At 43.7% G+C, this 11,741-nt stretch overlaps 1 protein-coding gene across 5 annotated transcripts in view; it reads left to right on the top strand.

Annotated features, from left to right (window-relative positions):
* The window catches only part of EVC (EvC ciliary complex subunit 1), an 86,369-nt gene extending 84,786 nt beyond the window's left edge, over positions 1 to 1,583 (top strand). For all 5 annotated transcript variants that reach the window (XM_034771844.1, XM_034771845.1, XM_034771847.1 and 2 more), the window contains one exon: positions 159 to 1,583. The gene's annotated coding sequence lies outside the window, so the exon portion shown is untranslated. The remainder of the gene's footprint in view (positions 1 to 158) is intronic.
* Positions 1,584 to 11,741: the final 10,158 nt, after the last annotated feature.

The following is an 11,741-nucleotide window of genomic DNA, read 5'->3' on the forward strand; positions in this document are numbered from 1 at the left end:
TTTGGCAGGCTTTTAATAAGTCATTTGCAGCCAGAAAGTGAAAGCCTAATATTACAATGTAACAAATTCCCTTCTGTTATTAAAATGGAATCAGAGCCATGGAGAATTTTGGTCTAAAATTTTATTTTGTTGGGCTTGTTTTTTCTGTTTTTAATCAGAAACAAATTGCAGAGGCAGCATGAAACTGAAATTGATCAAGGGAAGAATTCAAAGATGCAGAAGAAGAGGTGCAACATGCAGTGAAAACAGTTCTCTGAATTGTCTGTCAGCCTGAATGTTGAGTCCCAAAGCATTTTTCTGGACAGACTAAACTACTGTAAATATTTACTGAGCAGGATCATTGGAGAACAAATAAGAACCTCATTAAAAACTAAGAAGCCTTATTCCACAATTGTGAAGCAGTATAAACAAAACTCCAACACATGGAGATACAGCATGTAGCCATCGTCCTTAAGCTGATAATGAAACATTCCCACTTGGTTCTGTACAAAAGAACAGGAAGCCAGCTCTGTCCACCAGCTAGAGCTCTGAGAAAGGTTTCCTTTTTGTGAAAAGTAGCTGGATTTGCAGAAAATCTCTAGCTCGCTGAAATCAAGAAAAAAAAGGCGGTGGGGGGACAGCACCTCCAAAAGGAGACCTTTTTAGAGCAGGGGGTGGGAGGGAGGGAGAATATTCTGACCCTTTGGCAAGCCAGGATCCAGGAATTAGAGTTCCAGATTGGCACAAAAACTTTGCATGGCGATGGGTCTCTTTTAGAAATCTGTGCCTTTAGGTTGAATAAAGATCTGAGAGTGGCCTCAAGCAAATTCAAGCCCATCATGTTGGGCAGTGATACAAGAAGGGGCCTCTTTCTGTCAGGGTAGGGATGGGAAATGAAGCCTGGAGAGAACAGACGTTAGATCTGAAAGGTCAAACTACAAAGTAAACAAAAATCATTTGTAAGTACTGACTGATAATAAGCAGTATTAGTTAACAGGAGACAGCATTAAAAATGAGGAGGAAACACAGCAAGGCCCTCATTGCAAAAGTACTGTCCACTGCAGTTCCCATTGAATTCTTCTGAAAAACCAGGCAAACATTTTCAAAAGAGAATGCAGAAGCAATGCACATTCACGACTCCAGCTGAAGTCAGATACTCAGGACCTATGAAAATCAGATGGAGACAATTGAAAACCTGACAAGTGTTTGAATATGAGATGCTAGATGAAAACTTAAATTTAGGGGAAACCTGTGACAAAGTGACTTGTTCCCATAGAAACTGAAGCAACTGACACTGTTACTAGAGAGGGCTCTGTTTGAGCAATAATAGTAGCCAGCATTCAAAGCAACAGGTATTTAAAGCCCATGGTTACTGAGGTGAGATGGCTGTTCATTAGGGCAGCAGAGCCCAACCTCTCTCATTGTAAGAAACAGAGCAGACACTGATGGCAAACGTTTCCTTTTACATTTCCTCCCGAAGTCCTTTCCTCATCCAGGGGTACTGCATTTATTTAGCAGAACCTAAGGCGCTCAGAGGCCCTTTCCACCTAGCATCTCAGGTCAGATGCATCTTTCTGAGTCATTAAACAGCAAGAAAAAAAAAAGCAAACAGTCTAAACCATCACTAAATCCCCCTCCTCTGTACAGGCCTTCTGGCATATTCTGCTGATCTCGCTAGGGCCTTTCCTAGCAAAGGCCAGAAGGCTATATACTTCCTGATGTGTAGGGCTAATTAACAAGGGCCATCTTCCAAGTACTCCTAAATGTTTAACCCCTGCTGGTCCTCGATACCACCCTGTAGTGTGTAGAGGGGGTAGTATGTTTTATTTCCAGGGACCAAATTATGGTGCTTTCACCATGGCTGGTTTCTCCCCCTGAACACCAAAAGAGCCATCACAGTAGCCTTTTTCAAAGACGAGGCCAGTATAGAAGTGTTCAGAATAGATAACTATAATTATAGTTACAGGTCCAGAGCCTCAGCTGGCGTAAATTGGTGTGTCACTCCATCAGAGTCAATGGAGCTATGCCACAGTCTGAGGATCTAGCATGATAATTAGGTAAAGGGTTGGGGCAATGGCACAGTGGACGTTATTAGTTAGACAAAGAGTGTTACTGTTATTGCAGGTGGTATTTCCACTTAGCTTCAATGTGAGCTCTTACCTTGAATGTCTGGGTTTTGATCACTGATTCTCATACTGTGGGCCACGCAGAGCTGGTAGCATGCAGGCTGCAACCAGGTGGTAGCTATGCTGATTACACTATGCTGATTACAGTTACAATTAGGGTGACCAGATGTCCCGATTTTATAGGGACAGTCCTGATTTTTGGGTCTTTTTCTTATATGGGCTCCTATTAGCCCCCACCCACATCCCGATTTTTCACACTTGCTGTCTGGTCACCCTAGTTACAATGGTGGCACACCAAGGGCTTATGGGAGTTTAGATTTGGTGTGCTAGTGCTTAACATTGTAGAATGACTGTTTTAGATTCACAGAATCAATAAAAGGCTAAAAGATATTTAATGGACATGAGGGGTCTACCATAAATACACTAGACTGGGATTTGATCTAGTTTTTATTTTATTTTGAAACAGTGGTTTACATATTGCTGTTTTTCTATGTGCACCAAGATTTTGTAGAAATGTTATTCTTCATGGCTAGCTCAGATTTGTATATTATTATGGAGATGAAGCAAGATGTGGTATCTGTTACATTTTTGCATTCCCTCGTCTTTAAACCAGCTCTCAGTTTTCTGCATGCCTTTTTATTATAGTTCATTATCTTTCTTCTTTAAAAAAAAATTAGTTCCAAGCAGCTAATTGTTGTTGGCTGCATACAGTACCTAGATAATGTATTTACCGATGTTTATATCATATGAATGAAGTATGTATTTAGTTAATCAATTGTAAAGTTTTCATTAAAAGCACCTTTTTTACCTATTTGAACTAGATTTATATTTTACTAATCACAACATGGTCCATTTGTTCTGTGTAATAAAGTACAATATAGTGTTTGCAGTTAATTTCTGAAAATGGAATAATCAAACCATGCACTTTATTAAACATGTTACACGCAACTGTAAATAGGTTAATCATTCTGTCAATCAAGATCAAAATAATGTATGGTCTTTCCAAATTGTACCTCTTACAGTGTTTTGCTCTGCTATTTCAGTGAATTGCTGAGTTGCAGCATTCATATTAACCTACTGGCTATGCATTTTACTCACCTATTTCTCAAACGTTTTCAAATTGATGGAACATACTTGCCCATATCTGAGCAGCGTGGCCCTGCTGACCACCCTCAGCTATCAGAGCTATGCAGCTAGCAAGAATGCAGTTTTTAAGGTTCAAGTGGCACATACATTTTATACACTATTATAAATTATACAAGAAAGATACAGCATTCCATCACAATTAAGATGTAGTTTAATCAATAAAACCTGGCAGCATTATAGCCATTGTGACTCATCCAGAAATTACTGAATTGTAACGAGAGAGACTGGAGATGGCATTTTTTCGTCAGGAATGTGGAAATGTGCAAAAGATGATCTCAAAATCTAGCCAACAGTGCCCCCTTATGGCAGCAAACATAGTTGTCCTTCCTTCTGATGAAAGAGATCCAGATGCTCTGGTAGGGCCAAAGAGAGAAAATGCAGCTTTACATCACTTTTCATTCCCTGGCTCTTAAGGCTGGCCAGGGACTGTGTCATCCTCCTACCCCACATAAGACAGAGAAGCTTCAGAGTTGCTCTAACTTATGCCTGGCTTCCCCTGGCCACTCCAGCAGCTGGGGCATAGGACATACCTATCTCATAGAGCTGGAAGGGACCCTGAAAGGTCATTGAGTCCAGCCCTCTGCCTTCACTAGCAGGACCAAGTACTGATTTTTGCCCCAGATCTAAGTAGCCCCCTCAAGGATTGAACTCACAACCCTGGGTTTAGAAGGCTAAAGCTCAAACCACTGAGCTATCCCTCCTTATCTCACCTATCCCCCAAACTTTTCCCCAGAAATGCCATCTGTGTCTTTGCCAGAGAAGGATTTTCTCACTTCCCTTAGAAAATTATTCCATTGCCTAATAGGATGATTCCATTCTTAAAAATATTTTTCTACTAATCATCTTAAAATTTCCTTTTCTGAGTTTCAGTTCATTAGTCCTAGTTATTTCTCCCTTTTTCCATGGTAAGTATGCCCTCTCCCTCATTGATGGTGACACTCTTTCTGTACCTATAGACTCTAATTCATTGTCCACTGTCACCACTTGAGTGAAATTCACACCTGTGCAGAGGGCGCTACATGACTTAAGTCCCACTTCAGTCCTATTTTGCGGGTGTAACTGGCTCATAGTCCTTTTGCTGCCTCTGTGCACAGGAGTGAACGTCACCCTTTTTGCAAAATTTTCCGATCTCTTCGCCACACCGTGCATACGCTTCACAGGTATTTTTCCCCAGGTGGCTTAGCTCGTATTATCTAAGCAGAATCTTATTGTGTTACCTTCTGTCCATATTTCTAACCTCGCAGTCTCTTTGCATTACTTCCCTGTTTTCACATCCTAATACGGTGTCGTGTACAAATGTCATTAATATAGAATCATTGAAATGTAGAGCTGGAAGGGACCTCGAGAGGTTATGTAGTATACGTAGAATGCAGCTTACCCCTTCTCCTGTATCAACAGGGATGTTAAACAAGACCGCACCTATGGTCCTCTACTAGAACCACCTCCCACCTCACAACATCATTGTATGTTGTTAATCTCTGTGTTCATCCGATAACTTTCAGTCCTGGTGACAATATTCTTATCCAAACCAATTTGGATTACTATTGTGACCACGACTGTATAATTGTAGCAGCTTTCACTCGAGGCCAGCAAGCCCAATGGACAGGCTGTGGCTCAACCGTCCTTTCCACCAATTTGTAGTGGGTTTCACTCAGCGGCCAGAAGATGTAGTGGTCAAGCCGTGGTCCATCATTTCCAATGCTCCAGAGTTCTCCTGTAAGATGGGGTGGGGCAGGGAACGGAAAAGGTAGGTGAACCCAGTTCCTGCCTCTCCACCAGGGGTCCCAAGCCAGGGCCCCCAAGCCAGGGCCAAGGGAGGAGAGTCATGGAATGTCTCCGTTGCCTCTTCCTGGTGCACCTGCCTAGCTTCCCCTGGGTCGCTTAATACCTCCCCTCTGTCTTTTCAGTATGAGCCATGAGCCCACTCCCCCCCACCCCCAGCAAGAGTTCCCAAGCAATCTCAGCAGCTTTGTTGGTCAAATAAATATTTTTAGCTCCTTCCACAGTGCTCAGTGATTCTCTGTCAGCAGGGAGTCGGGATGGGAAAAGGGTCAGGTCCCTACCCTCCCAGCTGGGGGTGGTCTTACCCTCAGTCCAGACTCCTCCTCTTTGGGTTGCTGTGTCCCCAAAAGCTGCATATGGGTTTCCTCCCTTCAGACAGTCCCTCATTCACTCTCTCCCCCTACTTGACATTCAGAGTCCCCTTTTGAGCAGGTCCTTCATTTGGAGCATGTGCTGCAGCTCCTGCAGGGTGGGGTCCTTTTGACCCAGTACTGCCCCTTCACACCATTTATGGGTCTGTAAACTCTCTCATAGTGACACTATCTCTAATGCTTTACTGGCATCCACATACCAACACCTTCTGCATCCACACTGGTCTTCTGTTGAGGTTCCGCCCCCTCTCCAAATATTTGTTACACTTTTAAAAATATTTTTAAGGAGGGCAGGTCTTAGATTTACTAGCCAAGAAACGTTTTGCTCCTGCTTTAGTTAAGTGTACTGTCTAGCATGGTTCCCAGTAATAAGAGTCCTCAGGATGCTGCTAATTAGCTTTACCAGCTGACAGCAATGTCCCAGGCTATAGTAGATGCAAACTTAAGGGGAAGGTACCCGTGCTTAATTTGTGCCAGAGCTGAGCCCTGGCACATCTAGGCTTGGCAGTTCATAGCCCCAGTACCTCTGGACTTCCATGTCGATTATGAAAGTAAAAAAATTGCTTGAACCCCAGCACCTCTTTCATTACAAATTAAGCACGGGAAGGTACTCATCTAAACCCCGATTAACGTGTGGAAAACATGCCTTTTAGTGACAGACTGAAGAAGCTTGATCTATTGAGTATCTCCAGGAGACAGTTAAGAGGTGACTTGATCATAGTCTGAAGTACCTTCAAGGGGAACAAAAATTTGACATTAAAAGATTCTTCAAACTAGCAGACAAAGACATAATAGGATCCAATCACTGGAAGTTGAAGCTAGACAAGTTCAGAATAGAAATAAGAGCCAGAGTTTTAACAGTGAGGGTAATTAACCATTAGAACTATTTATAGTGGTCATAGTGGATTCTCCATCACTGGCCATTTTAAAATCAAGATTGGATGTTTTTCTAAAAGCTGCACTCTAGCTCAAACAGGAAGTCATTCAGGGAACTCCTATGGTCTGTGTGATGCAGGAAATCAAATTGTATGATCACAATGGTCCCTTCTGGCCTTATAATATATACATATAAAAGGTATGCTGTAACTCAAACAGAAGTTATGAGATTGATGCAGGAATTACATCAAGAGGCCTGTGTTATGCATGACATCAGGCTAGATGATCATAATGGGTCCTTCTGGCCTTAATCGGTGAATCCATCAAAGGCCTGCAATGAGCGCTGCCTGGGCAGACCCCATTGAAGTCAGTAGGGTCCACCTACTGAGAGTATATTGTAGGACTGGGATCCTCTCGACTGGTATGGATGAGTGTGTCTGGGAATTATAGTGTTCTTTTTCCTGGCCAGCAATCCATTTGTCTCCTGTATAAAGCCTGGGCATAAACACAGCTACCCCCTCTTCCTCTCACAAAAATCTCTCTTAAAGGTGCCCTGCAAAGGGTTTAATATTGGTGTGGAACATAACACTTTTACTTTAACCTGATACTAGCAGCCTGGGACCAGCTAAACATGCAAGATGGTACAGATTCACCACAGACTTAAACCAAATACTTCTGTGTATTGATTTAATTGGGTACAAATTCATGAAGGACTGTCATATTCGATTTAGAGATTTAGGGCTAGAGTTCCAGGAGCATCATGCACCTGAGAGGGGTGCAAAAATGGCATTTTATAACCTTTGTACACACAACCCTGGCCAGGCATCAATTTAGCCTCCAGACCAATTTAGAGCAACCTCAGAGCTGCTCTAAGTAGTGCCCAGCTGCACCAATCTCCAAGAGGTCATTTGGGCAACCAAATATCACAGTAGCATTCTAATCATGTGTCTTTCCCCTACATACACCCCCTACACCAAGAGTTATGAGGGGCATGGCATAGCATAGAGCTGACTACACTGGCTCAATGCTACCTAGGAATTCCCTTTATACTAGGGGAATCCCTAGGTAGCAGCTTGTGCTGATTTTCCAGCACCTTTGCAGCACTGGCACAGTGTAAAGCCCCTGGAGCATGGATAAAGGATCCAGCCTCTGACACCTAGAACGTGGAGCTGTTAACTTACTTCCTGAAATAGCGCTCGTATTTTTTGTGGCCTTGCAGGTCTGCATTTGTTTAACCTGCTCTATGCAGAAGAAGCTGCTGGACTTAGAGCTGTTTAAGTCAATGACAGGCTTTATGAATTGACACACATCATTTCATGTGCATCTCACCACACAAGCGTGTCATAGAGTAAGCAATATGAGTGTGAGAACTACGACAGCGAATAGGTCTAACGTCTACTGTCAGTATTGCCCTAAAGACAACACCTGGCATCTGATTCAAAGAGGAAGTACCCCCAAATCTTAGATGAATTAGAATACATTATTTTCATTCAGTAGTTAATTTGCTTTTAAGTAAAGATGAGAATATCCCCGCTGGAACTGTCATGGGCAACACACGCAGGAACTCAGATAACAACATGCAAGAATCATGCAAATCAATTTGATTAGAAACACCATCATGAGCTAACTGGCTCTGTGGATGAAGGGAAAGCAGTGGACGTGTTATTCTTTGACTTTAGCAAAGCTTTTGATATGGTCTCCCACAGTATTCTTGCCGGCAAGTTAAAGAAGTATGGGCTGGATGAATGGACTATAAGGTGATAGAAAGCTGGCTAGATCGTCGGGCTCAACGGATACTGATCAATGGCTCCATGTCTAGTTGGCAGCCGGTATCAAGCGGAGTGCCCCAAGGGTCGGTCCTCGGACTGGTTTTCTTCAATATCTTCATTAATGATCTGGAGGATGGCGTGGATTGCACCCTCAGCAAGTTTGCAGATCACACTAAACTGGGAGGAGTGGTAGATACGCTGGAGGGTAGGGATAGGATACAGAGGGACCTAGACAAATTAGAGGATTGGGCCAAAAGAAATCTGATGAGGTTCAACAAGGACAAATGCAGAGTCCTGCACTTAGGACGGAAGAATCCCATGCACTGCTACAGACTAGGGACCGAGTGGCTAGGCAGAAAAGGACCTAGGGGTTACCGTGGATGAGAAGCTGGATATAAGTCAACAGTGTGCCCTTGTTGCTAAGAAGGCTAACGGCATTTTGGGCTGTATAAGTAGGAGCATTGCCAGCAGATTGAGGGACGTGATCATTCCCCTCTATTTGGCATTGGTGAGACCTTATCTGGAGTACTGTTTCCAGTTTTGGACCCCACACTACAAGAAGGACGGGAAAAATTGGGAAGAGTCCGGCGGAGGGCAACAAAAATGATTAGGGGGCTGGAGCACATGACTTATGAGGAGACGCTGAGGGAACTGGGCTTATTTAGTCTGCAGAAGAGAAGAATGAGGGGGAGATTTGATAGCTGCTTTCAACTACCTGAAAGGGGGTTTCAAAGAGGATGGATCTAGACTGTTCTCAGTGGTACCAGATGACAGAACAAGGAGTAATGGTCTCAGGTTGCAGTGGAGGAGGTTTAAGTTGGATATTAGGAAAATCTTTTTCACTAGGAGGGGGTTGAAGCACTGGAATGGGTTACCTAGGGAGGTAGTGGAATCTCATTCCTTAGGGGTTTTTAAGGCCCGGCTTGACAAAGCCCTGGTTGGATGATTTAGTTGGAGATTGGTCCTGCTTTGAGCAGGGGGTTGGACTAGATGACCTCCTGAGGTCCCTTCCAACCCTGATATTCTATGATTTAATGGTGGCCAGTGCAATGTACACAAAGGGTAATGATAAACTTCAATGCATTGATTTGTGGGGAGGTTGTTTAATGGGTGACATGATACTGGTTAAGGGCCAGTCTTAATGTCATCATTAACAGCACATCTGTAGCTTTGCCACAAGCCCTAAATAAGGTGCATCAGGTTAACCATCTCAAAGAGTCATAACATTGTCCCTGGTTCCTCTCATGTGCTAGATGGAGCATTGTAGGGAGAAGGGGAATGGAGCCAGACACCCCCTCCCCTGCACACATGCACAAACAATGGGAGTAGCAGTCACATGGAGGCTGCGCTCCTCTCCTCACGGCTACCTCTCATGTGAGAAGCAAGGGGGCTTCCTACTCCCTGGCATGGAAATATAGACAGTGTCACAATCTGGCCTTTTGTTTATTCAGTGGGGAGAGGAGAGACCACTTACCTCAGCCTGCTCAAAGCTAGTCTGAGAACAGCACGACAACACTCGGATGTTTTAATAAAGCAAGGATCCAGGTGAAGACTCCTGATCACTGATTGGCTGGCGATGATGTAACAAGTTAACTCTGCACAAGGAAGAGAGGTCTTTAATTCACTCCCAGGTACTACTGCCAGTCAGGGAGGGATAAAACAGACACAGTACAGAATCCAAGTCCTATACTCCACTTCCTTAAAGAAGCAACATAAATACCATGGAAAAGATAGAAAGGCTTCTAGGAGGTTATAAATTACATGGACACCTTAGCACCTCACTCCTCAAAGTAATCAAATTAGAACTACACTGAACTGACAAGTATTGATCTCAGAACCATTAAAGTTCATAATAGAGGGCTTCAAAGCTGCCTTGTGTGTATTCATGGCTACTTCAGCATGAAAAATATTATGAATAGCCAATAGAGCGGGAAAAGCGTGTGAACAAGTGTTTCCTCTGGTTAGCCATTAATCTTTTATATTTTCCAAATAGCCAAAAATGGCGTCTTTGTCAGTGAGAGTTACATTGTGTTTATTCTCATTTGTTTGGTCAAGTAAGAGCTCAAGTGCTGGGGCCCCACAGACGCGATGCGACTGTCAATCTCAAGGGTTAAACGTGGAAGTGGGAGGCAAAGCTTTCTAGGGGACTGGCTCCTCTTCTGGACACCCCACTGTCCTCAGTACAAAGTGCAAGGCTGGTGGATTTTCAAAAGACTCTGTGGCCGAGATCCACAAAGGTAGTTAAGACTCCCAATTTCCGTTGAAATCAATGGACTATATGACTATCCACATGTGTCACCTACACACAGTGCTACAGGGCTTTTGTCAATGCAGCTTGATGCTGTGTGGGCACAATGCCCTGGCACAAGCGGTTGAGCGTGAATGAGCGCTGACTGAATAGTTTTGTTGGGGGCACTGCCCCAGCAGAACTTTTACCAGTACAAATTTCTAGTGTAGTTAAGGCCTAAGAAGCACAAGTCCCACTGAAAGCCAATGGAATTTAAGCTGCTAAGTCACTTAAGCTCTTTTGACAACCCCCAACCTCACTCTTTTAGCCTGGCCTTCCCTTAGCATCAGCAGCACAAGCAAATAAGGAAAAGGAAATAGAAGTAGGGGCAAGGAGAAGGCCTCTTTCTCACACACTTACACATTGGAAAAGAGGAGGGAGGACATTGCCATCAACCTCCCAAAGAAGAAGAGGATAATCCACTTGTGCATTAGTTTGTGATGTGCTCTGATGATGGGCTCGTGATAAGAACACACAGAGAGACGGATCCCAGTAGGCAATGCCAACTGGAAGATGGCTTGGATCAAGATGGAGCATTGCGTGCTGATTCTGGGCTCTCTGGTGGTTGCTGTCCCATATTAAAAATGAGGATGGCAGCAATCTGCTTCACTTTGTGCAAATCCAATACAGTCCCAGAGCTGCAGGTGGATTGCCAATGTAGCTGTTACTGGACCAAAGACTAGGCGACTTATAGTCTGGTTATAGTCTTACCACAAGCTCTATTCAGCTCAGCTGAATTGGAACGTGCAAAAACAATATTCAAGTGTGCACAGAAAGTTATTCATTAACAAGATGTGGAGAAATTGGAGAGGGTCCAGAGAAGAGCAACAAGAATGATTAAAGGTCTTGAGAACATGACCTATGAAGGAAGGCTGAAAGAACTGGGTTTGTTTAGTTTAGAAAAGAGAAGACTGAGAGGGGACACGATAGCAGTTTTCAGGTATCTAAAAGGGTGTCATAAGGTGGAGGGAGAAAACTTGTTCACCTTAGCCTCTGAGGATAGGACAAGAAGCAATGGGCTTAAATTGCAGCAAGGGAGGTTTAGGTTGGACATTAGGAAAAAGTTCCTAACTGTCAGGGTGGTCAAACACTGGAATAAACTGCCTAAGGAGGTTGTGGAATCTCCATCTCTGGAGATATTTAAGAGTAGGTTAGATAAATGTCTATCCGGGATGGTCTAGACAGTATTTGGTCCTGCCATGAGGGCAGGGGACTGGACTCGATGACCTCTCGAGGTCCCTTCCAGTCCTAGAATCTATAAGCAATCTTTGTGCTTTGAGGATGCAGTTTCTTTCAAATGATGTGGACCCAGAAGAAAACTCCCTCTGGTTAGCCAGGGAACACCTACACTGTAAAAAATCATATTGGTGAGCAAGAGACCTGGAAGGAAGAGAAAGACACTTAA

This window comes from Trachemys scripta, chromosome 5 (assembly GCF_013100865.1).
Source record: "Trachemys scripta elegans isolate TJP31775 chromosome 5, CAS_Tse_1.0, whole genome shotgun sequence".
In the NCBI taxonomy this organism is placed as follows: Eukaryota; Metazoa; Chordata; order Testudines; family Emydidae; genus Trachemys; species Trachemys scripta.